The sequence below is a fragment of the Ascaphus truei genome, assembly GCF_040206685.1.
Source record: "Ascaphus truei isolate aAscTru1 chromosome 15 unlocalized genomic scaffold, aAscTru1.hap1 SUPER_15_unloc_1, whole genome shotgun sequence".
NCBI lineage: Eukaryota > Metazoa > Chordata > Amphibia > Anura > Ascaphidae > Ascaphus > Ascaphus truei.
Window position 1 is genome coordinate 740,797 of NW_027453854.1, and position 9,606 is coordinate 750,402.

A 9,606-nucleotide genomic window follows, 5' to 3' on the forward strand; every position below is an offset into this window, starting at 1 on the left:
TGGCATTAGCATCTGCTGTGCAATACTCTTTCTGACCAGGAGACTTAGGGAGGATTTGTTCCTGTAAAGTACCCCTAGTTTGGCATTATCTTGGTTGTCAGGGTATCAATGTGCATCCCGAATGTTAAGTGGGAGTCAAACCATAAGCCCAGGTATTTAAAACTAGTGACAGGTGTTAGGGTGGTTTTAGCGTTGGTTCTAATCAGGAGCTCAGTCACTGGAAGCTTTACAAATTTAGTCTTGGTCCCAAATACCATTGTTACAGTCTTGTTAGTGTTTAAAAACAGTTTGTTTTGGGAAATCCAGTTTTCGAGTCTCAAAAAGTCAGACTGAAGTATGTGTTGAAGGTCAGAGAGGCTATGGCTGTGTGCATACAGGATTGTGTCATCTGCATACATGTGTATTGAGGCTTCCTTACAAGCTGTGGGAAGATCATTAATGAACACTGAGAAGAGTAGGGGCCCCAGAACAGAGCCTTGCGGGACACCACAGGTGATATCCAGGGGGTTGGAGTTAGAGCCTGAGATGGACACATGTTGGGATCTTCCTGATAGGTAGGACTGAAACCAGTTTAAAGCATGTTTCCCTATTCCAGAGCTCTGGAGTTTGTTAAGCAGGATAGCATGATCAACTGTGTCAAAAGCCTTTGCAAAATCTAGGAATACTGCACCAGTGAGTTGTCCCCGTTCCATTCCACACTGGATTTCATTGCAAACTTTTAGCAGGGTAGTTACGGTGGAGTGTTTGGGACGAAACCCAGACTGGAATTGGCTAGGGAAATGTGTCTTGGTGTAGAAATCGCTTAATTGGGAGTGGACACATTTTTCCATTACTTTGGATAGAATTGGGAGAAGTGAGATTGGCCTGTAGTTTGAGACAGTGTTTTTGTCCCCACTTTTGAAGATTGGGACAACTCTGGCAGTTTTCCAGGTCTTAGGGATATGGCCTGCAGACAGGATAGAGTTGACTATGGACGCAATTGGTTTGGCAATGGCTGGGGCACCAAGTCGTAGGAACCTAGATTGTAGTAAGTCGGGTCCACATTGGCTGCTTAGTTTTAGTTTGAGGAGCGCTTGTGTAATCTCCTCTTCAGATACTGGGCTAAATTGAAAATTGTGGGCAGTGTTGGGAGGGGGTGGGACTATAGGGGTACTCCCAGGATGAGATTCAGGTTTGGGGTTTGTGCTGCGTTTCGCTAATAAGTTAGTGGCACACCCCACAAAGTAATCATTGAATGCATTTGCAATGTCAGTGGGGTTTGTCAGAGTAATATCCCCCTTAGTGATATTACTTGGTTGTTGATGGTTAGGAGGCTGGAATATATTGTTGATAACCTTCCAGAAGTTAGCTGGGTTTGATGTATTCTGGAGGAGATTGTCAGAGTAATATTGTGCTTTTGCATACCTTGTTTGCCTTGTGCACACGTTCCGCAGGCATCTGTAGTGATTGAGATCCTTGGTAGTGCCAGTTACTTTGTAGCTTATCCACAAGGCATCCCTGAACTGGTAGAGTGCTATAAGGTCAGGTGTAACCCATGGAAGGTGGGCCCCCCGTACCCTTAATTTGCGTAGTGGAGCATGGGTATCGCAGAGTTTTAAGAACTCGGATTGGAAATAGTCGAGCGCAGAGTCATGGTCGGGGATTAAATCGATTCTGTGCCATGGGCAGTTGGTAAGGTCATCCAGAAACTGTTGTGGGTTAAAGTTTTTAAATGTTCTAGTGAGGAGAACTTTGGGGCTTGAATGGGGCGGTTTAATTTTCCTTACACAGAACACTATTGCATGGTCACTGAAAATGTCAGGAAGGATGCCAGAGGATTGGATTCTGCTGGGGTTTGAGGAGAGAATCCAGTCTAGCAAGGAATGGTTATGCGACTTCAGGTTTATCCGTGTGGGTTGGGAAATGAGTTGAGATAGGTTAAGTGACTTGAGTTGTATCTGGATTTTGTGGTTTTTAGGGTCAAGCCAATTGAAGTTGAAATCCCCAAGCACTAGCAGCTCACACTTCTCATTCAGAGAGGAAATGGAGGCAAGAAATTGGGTGATATCAGTCAAGGATTGTAGAGGGGCTTTAGGGGGGCGGTAGATGGCAGCAAGCAAGATGGGCTTAGAAAAGGGGAGGCAGATTTTGCCAACTAGAGTTTCAAAAGAGGGTGGACTTGGTGGGCAATGTAACAGTGTAAATTGTAAGGTGTCTGCAATATAAAATAACACCCCTCCTCCTCTCTTTGACCTATCTCTCCTAAAAATGGAGTATCCCTGAATGGTGATATTTGCATCAGGGGTTTTAGAGGATAGCCATGTTTCTGTAAGAACGATGGCTTTGGGTTTATGCATAAGGCACCATGCCCTTAGTTCATCCAGTTTGGGCAGCAGGCTCCGGATGTTTATATGGGCGACAGATAGCCCTTTTTGGAATTTAAAGGTGGAATTCTCAGGGGCATGGGACAGAGCTGAAATGGGAGGACCTGGGTTAGTTTCAATATCACCTGCTAGAGAGAGTAATAGTATGAGAAGAAATTTGGGTAGTTGTTTACAAGTTGTAAATTTGTGGTGTTTTCCATTAGAGTGAGCAGTGGTTGGTGTGCTGGTTTTTAGGGTTCTCCACCAACATTCAGTAGATAGTGCAAGGCTTTTGAGTAGTCCAGGGTGTATGGTGATGTTGGGTGTGGGCAAGGATGGAGGAGTTTGTAGTGGAGAAGGGAGTAACATCTCCATGAGGCCAGGAGAAAGAAAAAAGTTAGAAGACATAGCAGGTTCATGATGCCAGAGGTAGGCAGTGTTGCATGGAGCTGTTATGAGCAGAGTGAGTGTGTGCAGACTAAACAGCAGGGGTGAACCTGTACCTTGTCATGTGTTTTGCTGCATTGCAATGCTAGGGTCAAGTCAGGGTTTCAGTGTTTTGTGCAGTCAGTTTTGGGAGAGGCTGCAGTGAAAGAAGTTGTAAAGGGGTGGGGGGTTAAACTATGCAGGCTAACAAGCTTGGGATCATAGTGTGATCTGAATAGCTTACCGTTTGTTGTCTTGAGTAAAAGAGTTTGCAGAAAAAAGCAGTCCCCAGTCACCTCTAGTCAAACTGTAGTCTAACTGTATCACTTAAAAACCTCACTTTAAATGCCTCACTGCCTAATGCAGTTCCTGCCCAATGCAGCTGAGGTGTTAGTATTATACACAAAAAAAGGTCACATGACCCTCCCCCTCCCCAATCAGTCACCTTGTTCCATTTGGTCAATTAACAGCACAGAGTTAAGAGGAAAAAAAATAAAAAAACCTTTTTACATTCAAACATACTAGCTTATATATCAATTCAACAAGGCCAGATTCAGTCTTATACAGAGGGTTTCAACATCAGGAACATACTTATATATCAATTCAACAAGGCCAGATTCAGTCTTATACAGAGGGTTTCAACATCAGGAACATACTTATATATCAATTCAACAAGGCCAGATTCAGTCTTATACAGAGGGTTTCAACATCAGGAACATACCTGTGAAGAGAATGCAATTAGATCCATGTCATATCAGCTGAGGTTATTGGTTATTGGTCTTGCATGAAGAAAGTGAGTATATTAACTGTAGTCTAACTGTATCACTTAAAAACCTCACTTTAAATGCCTCACTGCCTAATGCAGTTCCTGCCCAATGCAGCTGAGGTGTTAGTATTATACACAAAAAAAGGTCACATGACCCTCCCCCTCCCCAATCAGTCACCTTGTTCCATTTGGTCAATTAACAGCACAGAGTTAAGAGGAAAAAAAATAAAAAAACCTTTTTACATTCAAACATACTAGCTTATATATCAATTCAACAAGGCCAGATTCAGTCTTATACAGAGGGTTTCAACATCAGGAACATACTTATATATCAATTCAACAAGGCCAGATTCAGTCTTATACAGAGGGTTTCAACATCAGGAACATACTTATATATCAATTCAACAAGGCCAGATTCAGTCTTATACAGAGGGTTTCAACATCAGGAACATACCTGTGAAGAGAATGCAATTAGATCCATGTCATATCAGCTGAGGTTATTGGTTATTGGTCTTGCATGAAGAAAGTGAGTATATTAACTGTAGTCTAACTGTATCACTTAAAAACCTCACTTTAAATGCCTCACTGCCTAATGCAGTTCCTGCCCAATGCAGCTGAGGTGTTAGTATTATACACAAAAAAAGGTCACATGACCCTCCCCCTCCCCAATCAGTCACCTTGTTCCATTTGGTCAATTAACAGCACAGAGTTAAGAGGAAAAAAAATAAAAAAACCTTTTTACATTCAAACATACTAGCTTATATATCAATTCAACAAGGCCAGATTCAGTCTTATACAGAGGGTTTCAACATCAGGAACATACTTATATATCAATTCAACAAGGCCAGATTCAGTCTTATACAGAGGGTTTCAACATCAGGAACATACTTATATATCAATTCAACAAGGCCAGATTCAGTCTTATACAGAGGGTTTCAACATCAGGAACATACTTATATATCAATTCAACAAGGCCAGATTCAGTCTTATACAGAGGGTTTCAACATCAGGAACATACTTATATATCAATTCAACAAGGCCAGATTCAGTCTTATACAGAGGGTTTCAACATCAGGAACATACTTATATATCAATTCAACAAGGCCAGATTCAGTCTTATACAGAGGGTTTCAACATCAGGAACATACTTATATATCAATTCAACAGGGCCAGATTCAGTCTTATACAGAGGGTTTCAACATCAGGAACATACTTATATATCAATTCAACAAGGCCAGATTCAGTCTTATACAGAGGGTTTCAACATCAGGAACATACCTGTGAAGAGAATGCAATTAGATCCATGTCATATCAGCTGAGGTTATTGGTTATTGGTCTTGCATGAAGAAAGTGAGTATATTAACTGTAGTCTAACTGTATCACTTAAAAACCTCACTTTAAATGCCTCACTGCCTAATGCAGTTCCTGCCCAATGCAGCTGAGGTGTTAGTATTATACACAAAAAAAGGTCACATGACCCTCCCCCTCCCCAATCAGTCACCTTGTTCCATTTGGTCAATTAACAGCACAGAGTTAAGAGGGAAAAAAAAAAAAAAACCTTTTTACATTCAAACATACTAGCTTATATATCAATTCAACAAGGCCAGATTCAGTCTTATACAGAGGGTTTCAACATCAGGAACATACTTATATATCAATTCAACAAGGCCAGATTCAGTCTTATACAGAGGGTTTCAACATCAGGAACATACCTGTGAAGAGAATGCAATTAGATCCATGTCATATCAGCTGAGGTTATTGGTTATTGGTCTTGCATGAAGAAAGTGAGTATATTAACTGTAGTCTAACTGTATCACTTAAAAACCTCACTTTAAATGCCTCACTGCCTAATGCAGTTCCTGCCCAATGCAGCTGAGGTGTTAGTATTATACACAAAAAAAGGTCACATGACCCTCCCCCTCCCCAATCAGTCACCTTGTTCCATTTGGTCAATTAACAGCACAGAGTTAAGAGGAAAAAAAAAAAAAAAACCTTTTTACATTCAAACATACTAGCTTATATATCAATTCAACAAGGCCACATTCAGTCTTATACAGAGGGTTTCAACATCAGGAACATACTTATATATCAATTCAACAAGGCCAGATTCAGTCTTATACAGAGGGTTTCAACATCAGGAACATACTTATATATCAATTCAACAAGGCCAGATTCAGTCTTATACAGAGGGTTTCAACATCAGGAACATACTTATATATCAATTCAACAAGGCCAGATTCAGTCTTATACAGAGGGTTTCAACATCAGGAACATACTTATATATCAATTCAACAAGGCCAGATTCAGTCTTATACAGAGGGTTTCAACATCAGGAACATACTTATATATCAATTCAACAAGGCCAGATTCAGTCTTATACAGAGGGTTTCAACATCAGGAACATACTTATATATCAATTCAACAAGGCCAGATTCAGTCTTATACAGAGGGTTTCAACATCAGGAACATACCTGTGAAGAGAATGCAATTAGATCCATGTCATATCAGCTGAGGTTATTGGTTATTGGTCTTGCATGAAGAAAGTGAGTATATTAACTATATATATATATATTAACTGTAGTCTAACTGTATCACTTAAAAACCTCACTTTAAATGCCTCACTGCCTAATGCAGTTCCTGCCCAATGCAGCTGAGGTGTTAGTATTATACACAAAAAAAGGTCACATGACCCTCCCCCTCCCCAATCAGTCACCTTGTTCCATTTGGTCAATTAACAGCACAGAGTTAAGAGGAAAAAAAAAAAAAAAACCTTTTTACATTCAAACATACTAGCTTATATATCAATTCAACAAGGCCAGATTCAGTCTTATACAGAGGGTTTCAACATCAGGAACATACTTATATATCAATTCAACAAGGCCAGATTCAGTCTTATACAGAGGGTTTCAACATCAGGAACATACTTATATATCAATTCAACAAGGCCAGATTCAGTCTTATACAGAGGGTTTCAACATCAGGAACATACTTATATATCAATTCAACAAGGCCAGATTCAGTCTTATACAGAGGGTTTCAACATCAGGAACATACTTATATATCAATTCAACAAGGCCAGATTCAGTCTTATACAGAGGGTTTCAACATCAGGAACATACTTATATATCAATTCAACAAGGCCAGATTCAGTCTTATACAGAGGGTTTCAACATCAGGAACATACTTATATATCAATTCAACAAGGCCAGATTCAGTCTTATACAGAGGGTTTCAACATCAGGAACATACTTATATATCAATTCAACAAGGCCAGATTCAGTCTTATACAGAGGGTTTCAACATCAGGAACATACTTATATATCAATTCAACAAGGCCAGATTCAGTCTTATACAGAGGGTTTCAACATCAGGAACATACTTATATATCAATTCAACAAGGCCAGATTCAGTCTTATACAGAGGGTTTCAACATCAGGAACATACTTATATATCAATTCAACAAGGCCAGATTCAGTCTTATACAGAGGGTTTCAACATCAGGAACATACTTATATATCAATTCAACAAGGCCAGATTCAGTCTTATACAGAGGGTTTCAACATCAGGAACATACTTATATATCAATTCAACAAGGCCAGATTCAGTCTTATACAGAGGGTTTCAACATCAGGAACATACTTATATATCAATTCAACAAGGCCAGATTCAGTCTTATACAGAGGGTTTCAACATCAGGAACATACTTATATATCAATTCAACAAGGCCAGATTCAGTCTTATACAGAGGGTTTCAACATCAGGAACATACTTATATATCAATTCAACAAGGCCAGATTCAGTCTTATACAGAGGGTTTCAACATCAGGAACATACTTATATATCAATTCAACAAGGCCAGATTCAGTCTTATACAGAGGGTTTCAACATCAGGAACATACTTATATATCAATTCAACAAGGCCAGATTCAGTCTTATACAGAGGGTTTCAACATCAGGAACATACTTATATATCAATTCAACAAGGCCAGATTCAGTCTTATACAGAGGGTTTCAACATCAGGAACATACTTATATATCAATTCAACAAGGCCAGATTCAGTCTTATACAGAGGGTTTCAACATCAGGAACATACCTGTGAAGAGAATGCAATTAGATCCATGTCATATCAGCTGAGGTTATTGGTTATTGGTCTTGCATGAAGAAAGTGAGTATATTAACTGTAGTCTAACTGTATCACTTAAAAACCTCACTTTAAATGCCTCACTGCCTAATGCAGTTCCTGCCCAATGCAGCTGAGGTGTTAGTATTATATACAAAAAAAGGTCACATGACCCTCCCCCTCCCCAATCAGTCACCTTGTTCCATTTGGTCAATTAACAGCACAGAGTTAAGAGGAACAAAAAAATAAAAACCTTTTTACATTCAAACATACTAGCTTATATATCAATTCAACAAGGCCAGATTCAGTCTTATACAGAGGGTTTCAACATCAGGAACATACTTATATATCAATTCAACAAGGCCAGATTCAGTCTTATACAGAGGGTTTCAACATCAGGAACATACTTATATATCAATTCAACAAGGCCAGATTCAGTCTTATACAGAGGGTTTCAACATCAGGAACATACTTATATATCAATTCAACAAGGCCAGATTCAGTCTTATACAGAGGGTTTCAACATCAGGAACATACTTATATATCAATTCAACAAGGCCAGATTCAGTCTTATACAGAGGGTTTCAACATCAGGAACATACTTATATATCAATTCAACAAGGCCAGATTCAGTCTTATACAGAGGGTTTCAACATCAGGAACATACTTATATATCAATTCAACAAGGCCAGATTCAGTCTTATACAGAGGGTTTCAACATCAGGAACATACTTATATATCAATTCAACAAGGCCAGATTCAGTCTTATACAGAGGGTTTCAACATCAGGAACATACTTATATATCAATTCAACAAGGCCAGATTCAGTCTTATACAGAGGGTTTCAACATCAGGAACATACTTATATATCAATTCAACAAGGCCAGATTCAGTCTTATACAGAGGGTTTCAACATCAGGAACATACTTATATATCAATTCAACAAGGCCAGATTCAGTCTTATACAGAGGGTTTCAACATCAGGAACATACTTATATATCAATTCAACAAGGCCAGATTCAGTCTTATACAGAGGGTTTCAACATCAGGAACATACCTGTGAAGAGAATGCAATTAGATCCATGTCATATCAGCTGAGGTTATTGGTTATTGGTCTTGCATGAAGAAAGTGAGTATATTAACTGTAGTCTAACTGTATCACTTAAAAACCTCACTTTAAATGCCTCACTGCCTAATGCAGTTCCTGCCCAATGCAGCTGAGGTGTTAGTATTATATACAAAAAAAGGTCACATGACCCTCCCCCTCCCCAATCAGTCACCTTGTTCCATTTGGTCAATTAACAGCACAGAGTTAAGAGGAACAAAAAAATAAAAACCTTTTTACATTCAAACATACTAGCTTATATATCAATTCAACAAGGCCAGATTCAGTCTTATACAGAGGGTTTCAACATCAGGAACATACTTATATATCAATTCAACAAGGCCAGATTCAGTCTTATACAGAGGGTTTCAACATCAGGAACATACTTATATATCAATTCAACAAGGCCAGATTCAGTCTTATACAGAGGGTTTCAACATCAGGAACATACTTATATATCAATTCAACAAGGCCAGATTCAGTCTTATACAGAGGGTTTCAACATCAGGAACATACTTATATATCAATTCAACAAGGCCAGATTCAGTCTTATACAGAGGGTTTCAACATCAGGAACATACTTATATATCAATTCAACAAGGCCAGATTCAGTCTTATACAGAGGGTTTCAACATCAGGAACATACTTATATATCAATTCAACAAGGCCAGATTCAGTCTTATACAGAGGGTTTCAACATCAGGAACATACTTATATATCAATTCAACAAGGCCAGATTCAGTCTTATACAGAGGGTTTCAACATCAGGAACATACTTATATATCAATTCAACAAGGCCAGATTCAGTCTTATACAGAGGGTTTCAACATCAGGAACATACTTATA